Genomic DNA, 7,499 nt, shown 5'->3' with positions numbered 1-7,499 from the left:
AGGCACCTTTCTTGGTTACTCTTCCGTTTCTAAGGCTTTTCGTGTTTTTAACAAAAGAACCTTAGTTATAGAAGATTCTATTCATGTAGTTTTCAATGAAATTTCTGTGTTAAATAAAAATGATTTTGATGATGACCTTGGTTTTGAAATTTTGAATTTAAATGAACTCCCTCCTCAAAATAGCAACTTGGATGCATCTTCTTCCTTACCTAAGAAATGAAAGTATGTGGATGCTCATCCAAAGGAGCTAATTCTATGAGATACATCAAAAGGGGTTCAAACTCGTTCTTCCTTCAAGAATTTTTGTGCTAATGCCGCCTTCCTTTCTCAAATCGAACCTAAATGCTTTGACGAGGCCTTAAAAGATGATTCTTGGGTCATTACAATACAAGAAGAATTGAACCAATTTGAAAAAATGAGGTATGGAAGCTTGTTCCTAGACCTAGTGACCAGTTAGTCATTGGTACTAAATTGGTCTTTAGAAACAAGCAAGATGAATGCAGTATCGTGGTTAGAAACAAGGCTAGACTAGTGGCCAAAGGTTTCACCCAAGAAGAAGGTATTGACTACGAAGAAACCTTCGCTCCTGTGGCAAGATTAGAAGCCATTAGGATGCTCCTTACCTATGCTAGTAGTAATGATTTTAAACTATTTCAAATGGATGTCAAAAGTGCCTTCTTGAATGGTTTTATTTCCGAAGAAATATATGTCGAACAACCTCTCGGATTTGAAAATTATCTTCTTCCTAATCATGTATTCAAGTTGACTAAGGCTCTCTATGGCTTGAAATAAGCTCCTAGAGCTTGGTATGAAAGGCTTAGTTCCTTTCTTATTTTAAATAATTTTACCAAAGGCAAGATTGATACTACATTATTTATCAAACACTTTGAAAACAATTTTCTTATTGTGTAAATTTATGTTGATGATATTATTTTTTATTCTTCCGATGAGTCACTATGTGAATTATTTGCCAAGTGTATAAGTCATAAATTTGAAATGAGTTTAATGGATGAATTAACCTTCTTTTTAGGATTATAAATTAAACAACTTAATGATGGTATATTTCTTAATCAATCTAAATATACATTAGAATTGTTAAAACGATTTAACATGGATGGTTCAAAAACGATAAACACTCCTATGAGTACTTGACTAAGTTAGATATGGATGAAAATAGTGAAAAGTTTGATCAAAAAACGTATAGAGGAATGATAGGTAGTCTACTTTACCTCACCACGACTAGACCGGATATCATGTTTAGTATAGGACTTTGTGCCAGGTTTCAATCTAATCATAAATTATCTCATCTTAAGAGTGTTAAAAGAATTTTCATATATCTTAAAGGAACTCCCAATTTAGGATTATGGTATCCGAAATCTGATAAATTCGATTTAATAGCTTATGTAGATGCCGATTTTGGCGGATGCAGGATAGATAGAAAAAGTACATCTGGAACATGCCAATTTCTAGGACATGCACTTGTTTCTTGGACTTCCAAGAAACAAAATTCAGTTGCACTATCTACGGCGGAAGCCGAATAAATTGCTGCAAGTGCATGCTGTGCACAAGTTGTTTAGATGAAGAATACATTGGAAGACTATGGAATTTACTTGAAAAACATATCCATAAAATGTGATAATACAAGTGCCATTTGTCTTACCAAAAATTCAATTCAATACTCTAGAACTAAGCATATCGACATTAGGCATCATTTAATATGCGATCATGTCCTTAACAATAATGTCATTCTAGAGTTTATTGACACAAAGCATCAATTAGCAGATATTTTTATAAAAGCCTTAGATGAACACCAATTTGATTTCATTAGAAGGGAACTAGGCATGTTAAATTGTCCTTGAGAATAAGCTTGATTGAATGTATTTTCCGAAGAGTTTTTCATCCTCTTTCTATTTTTTCGTAGATTTGATTTCTTCCTTCTCTTTTGATTCCAAATGACATCTTAAAGCGCAATCCAAACCAAACACCTTTGAAAAACAAAAAGGGGGAGGAAAGAAATTTTTTTTCTTCTCCTTTGCCATGCTAGCGGTGGCACCGCCAGAATCGACGGTAGCACCGCCTGAGCGCTCGGTCGCCAGGCGGTGGCACCATTCGGATTGGCGATGGCACCGCCCAAGAATTCCCTTATAAGAGAAGGGGTTAGGGTCGGTGGTGGAACCGCCCCCAACCTATGAGACCCCTCCCTAGAACTCCCACAACACTCTCTAAACCTCTCTAACCCCCATTCTAGCCTTTAGAAGCCTAAGAGAGGGATTCTTGTTGGTTCAAGCTCTCTATCTTCCAAGGAATTCTCCATAAGGTAAAATCTGAAATCTTTCCTTCCTCTTCTCATTATTTTGCCTACTCTTCACAGTTTCATATACTTGATCTATCATCTTGTTTAGATAATGACACCTAAGAGATCAACAAGAACAAAAGGGAAGAGGGTGGAAGGAGATTCATATGACCAAAACCTTTTTAGATCTAATGAAGTAGCTCTTAGATTTCCAAATTTTGAAACAAGAACTATACATAAGGGCAAACATGTTCATCTAGATGAACTTGGAAACCTAGAACCCATTAGATGGTTTGCACATTTAGATGCCTTACTTCTCCTACAAATCAATAAACCAATTTATCCTAGGTTAGTTAGGCTATTTTATGCAAACTTATGTGTGGACAACGATAGACTAAGTACCTACCTTTTAGGAACACAAATTCAAATCTTTGATAGTACTATTTATGAACTAATTGGAATTACTGAAAAGGATAGGAGATGTTACTTTAGAAATAAATGGGATGTCAATGTAATTAGAACAACTTACTCCGAAGCCTTAGAAACTATTTTTCAAAATCCGAACCTAGGCATGATACCCAAAAGTTACGAGCACTTACTACCCTTTAACTCTAAAATTCTTCATCATATCATGACAAGCATACTACTTCCCAAGCAATTTCATCTTGATGAAATGAGTCAAATAGAGCTAAGCACCATGTATTGGATTATGAACGGACAACATAATTGTTTTGGATACTTAATCCGGCAACATATATAGGATATAATAGCTAAAGATACTATGTTACCATATGGGGGGTTAATCACTCGATTAATACTTGCCCATGACATTTGTGTCTCGCTTGATGAAGAAACAATTCAAGTTGATCGATTTAACACCATCAATAGAAATCTACTGAAAAGACTAAGGTACACATTTAGCAATGGTATGTGGGTTAGGCAACCTAGAAGGACTGATCCAATTCCCCCACCAGTAGAACACCCTGAAACACCAATTTTTAGGAGAAATGAATCTCTTCTTCCTAGTCCCTTTGGTGCAGCACCTTCAACTCCTACTTTATCTTCTGAAGAACTCATTATGGCAGAATTACATCAGATCAAATCACAATAAGAACAACTCAAATCACGGCAAGATCAAATTCAAATTCAACAAATTAAAATTTGAAGGAACTATGACAAATGAATCAAAAAATAGATGTCATGTATAAAAACTTTGGATTTCCTCCTAAGGATTAATCGATATGCCTTCTTATTCTGTTACCTTGACATGCGATCCTTGTATGATTACTCTTAATGCTAAGTTAAACTTTTGCCATCTTCTTTATTTGTATGAAAGCCATGCTGTTTTAAACGAATTCTGAATTTTTTAAATATGATGAATTTTGAATGAATGCTGATTTCTTTCTACTAAGATGAAAGCCATGCTGTTGTATAATCTTATGATGCTTCCCCTAAGTCCTTCATGGAAAAGTGTCTAGATAACAAAGTTTTTACTATTGATAGCATTCCTACATCATTCCCAATGATCAGGATGTCATCCACATAATATACCAAGAAGGTGATAGCACTCTCATTTACCTTCCTATACACATAATGCTGAAGATTTAACGAAATCATAAGATCTGATTGACTCATCAAATATTATGTTCCAACTTCAGGAAGTTTGCTTTAGTCCATAAATGGACCTAAGCAACCTGTACACCTTATCTGGATAGTTTTTGGACACGAATCCCTTAGGTTGTATCATATACACCTCCTTCTCGAGGTTACCATTAAGGAATATGATTTTTACATCCATTTGCTAGTTCTCATAATCATAGTGTGTTGCAACAGCCAATAGAATTCGGATGGATTTTAGCATGGCTACGGATGAGAAGGTTTCATTATAGCCAACACCTTGCATTTGATGATACCCCTTAGCCACTATCCTTGCTTTATAGGTTTGTACCTTTTCATCTACTCCGATCTTCTTCTTAAAGATCCACTTGCAACCGATGGGTACAATACCCTTGGGTGCATCAACTAGGTTCCAAACCTTGTTGGAGTACCTAAAATCCATCTCATAATTCATGGCTTCTTACTACTTCCCAGAGTTTATACTCATAATAGCCTCCTCGTAGGTTTGAGAATCAATATCCTTAGCATCCTCTCCTCTAATATGTTCAACATATCTCTCAAAAGGATAGGATACTATGTTGGACCAACGTAAAGTCGAAACTTGTGTGTTAGGTACTTGAACAGACTTGGGCTGTGGAGTGATGCTTGAGCTAGGTTCTCCAACCTCGCTCAACTTTATCATGCTCCCACTATCTTTGCCAAGAATGTGTTCCTTCTCAAGGAACACTATTCTCTTGGCTACAAGGACCTTTTGGTCCTCAAGATGATAGAAATAATACCCATAAGTTTCCTTGGGGTATCCCACGAACGTGCACTGCTCCATCCTCGATTCCAACTTATCAAGATTGTGTCTTTTAATGTGGGCATAGCAGTCCCAAATCTTAACAACCTTAAGATCGAGCTTCTTCCCTTTCCATATCTCGTATAGTGTAGATACTACCAATTTAGTTGGAACTCTATTTAGAAGGTAAGCTACAGTCTCTAGGGCATATCCCTAGAATGAGATGGGTAGGTCAGCGAAACTTATCATGGACCGCACCATGTCTAACAGTATATGATTCCTCCTTTTAGATACACCATTAGGCTGAGGTGTATAAGGAGGTGTCCATTAGGATAGAATCTCATGGTCCTTAAGGAATTGGGTAAACTCTGAACTCAAGTACTCACCTCCTCAATCTAATTGAAAAGTCTTGATACTCTTTCTAGTTTGGTTCTCCACTTCATTCTTAAACTCTCTGAATTTCTCAAAGGCCTTGGACTTATACTTCATTAAATACACATGTCCATACCTTAAGAAATCATTAGTAAAGGTAATGAAGTAGGAGTAACCACTAATGGCAAGAGTTGACATGGGTCCACATACATCACTATGTATGAGTTCCAACAACTTAGTAGCTCTCTCTCCAATTCCACTAAATGGAGAGTTGGTCAGTTTTTCATGAAGGCAAGGCTCGCAAGTTGCATATGACTCAGTCAAATGGATCTAGATATTCATCCTTTAGCAACTTTTGAATCCTTCCCTCATAGATGTGACCTAGTCTACAATGTCACAGGTATGCACCGTTCACCTCATCTCGTCTCCTCTTAGACACACTTATATTTAAGATATGTGGAGTAGTATCTAGCATAAATAAACTATTATGTAATATTTCTCTCGCTAATCTCCTCGGCTTTGCTAGAATCTACAACAAATTATAGATATGATAAGCAATACCGTTATCCAATACCAATGTACTATCATAAAAATCTAACAACTGGAGATTGATTATGAACGTACCAAAAGCTTCTCTAAGCTTCTGTTCACCCTCTCTGCAATGTACTCTTTGCAGTTTCTTTTCTTGTGCCCATCTCTGCCATAGTGGAAGCACTGGCTTTTGTCCTTTGTCGGGTTTTTCTTAGCAACCTTTGCTTTACCTGGTCTACCCCTGCCCTTGCCATTGCCCTTTTTAAGGAACTTTTCTGCTTTTCTTTTCTTTCTAGTCTCACAAGTATAGAGAATCAGCTTCTCTTTCTTGATAGTGCTCTCTGCCTCCCTCAACATATTGAGGAGCTTAGGGAGAGTCACCTCAAGCTTGTTCATATTAAAATTCATTATGAACTATGAAAGAGGAATGTGGTAGGGACCAAAGCATAAGATCCACACACAGGTTATCCTCTAGGACCATTCTTAGACTTATGAGTTTCTCTATCCACTTAATCATCTTTAAGACATGGTTTTGAACCAGTATCCCCTTAGTCATCCTAGCGCGGAAGAGGCTCTTGGATATCTCATATCGTTGAGTCCTTCCCTATTCCTCAAACAGTTTGTGAATATGTAGGAGAATGAATCTGGCATCCATCTTTCCATGTTGTCTCTATAACTCAAGAGTCATGGAGTCCAACATGTAACACTAAGCAAGAGTAGAGTCATCTATGTACTTCACATAGCGAGTGATCTCATCCTTTCTTGCCCCTTTCTCGAGAGTATGCATCACTGTATCTAGGATATACATGATTTTCTCTGTCGTGAGAATAATTCTCAAGTTGCGGAGCCAATCCGTATAATTTGGACTAGTGAGGCGGTTGACATCAAGTATGTCACATAAGGGATTTGAAAGGTACATTTTCTGAAAATAAAGATGCAGCAGAAATAAGTAACATGTAGATTTTACAAAAATAAACAATCAAGATATGGACTTATATCTTAATATACTCCCACTATTTTACTAGTGAGTCACACGACACCCTTAGCACGTAAAATGAAAGCTCCGGCAGACTTCTAGTGGGGAGCAAGATCCAATCAACGTCTTAGTGTAACCTCGAGGGACTCGACCAATCACACTAATCCCAAAAGGTAGGCAACTTTTGTCGATCATAACTCCTTGTGATTCTCGTCCTGTTCGGCCTCCGAACCACCATGGTCTCAAGGGACTCGACCAATCATGATGTTCGGTTAAGTCAACACCATCATTACAAGATGAGTCTGATTTGATGATATACCCTCAAGGGACTCGACCAGTGGCATTATTAGGATTAAGAGCGGTATTAGGGGGGGGGGGCGGTGAATTAGTGCAGCAAAAAAATTCTTAGATTATGAAAAATATTCGTTTCGATTCAATCCATTTCGGAAGGATATTGAATGTAAAAGCTTTCGTAAAATTGTACGGAGAAGGTTAAGAAAGTTTGTAGTAATGTAAATTGCACAAATAGAAAAGCAAACCTGAATTTAGAGTGGTTCGGTCGTTGTGACCTACATCCACTTCCGATTCCTCCTCCGTCGAGGTCACCGGCATCCACTAATGGTCTTCCTTCAATAGGCGAAGACTAACCACCTCTTTACAACACTTTCTCCTTTTCATGGACTTAGGAGATAACCCTTACAGGTCTCACACCTCTCTTGAATGATCTCAATACTTAGAAAGGGAGGAGGACTTTAGCACTTTTATAACACTTTAAGACTCCAAAAATTCAAGATTATGCCAACACTTTTGAACCCTTTTTCGCTTTTGTGTCAACGATTTTGACATCAAAATCTTCTCCAAAACACAACACACGCAGTTAATGTTGGGAAATCTTGGGGGCGACATCATATGCGCAGCGGAAGAACAAG

General features: G+C 37.4%; 1 pseudogene; it reads right to left on the bottom strand.

Annotated features, from left to right (window-relative positions):
* Positions 1 to 4,373: 4,373 nt before the first annotated feature.
* The window catches only part of LOC135598236 (uncharacterized), a 28,166-nt pseudogene continuing 25,040 nt past the window's right edge, over positions 4,374 to 7,499 (bottom strand).

Source organism: Musa acuminata, chromosome BXJ2-1 (genome assembly GCF_036884655.1).
Source record: "Musa acuminata AAA Group cultivar baxijiao chromosome BXJ2-1, Cavendish_Baxijiao_AAA, whole genome shotgun sequence".
NCBI lineage: Eukaryota > Viridiplantae > Streptophyta > Magnoliopsida > Zingiberales > Musaceae > Musa > Musa acuminata.
This window is presented reverse-complemented; position numbering and strand designations above follow the sequence as displayed.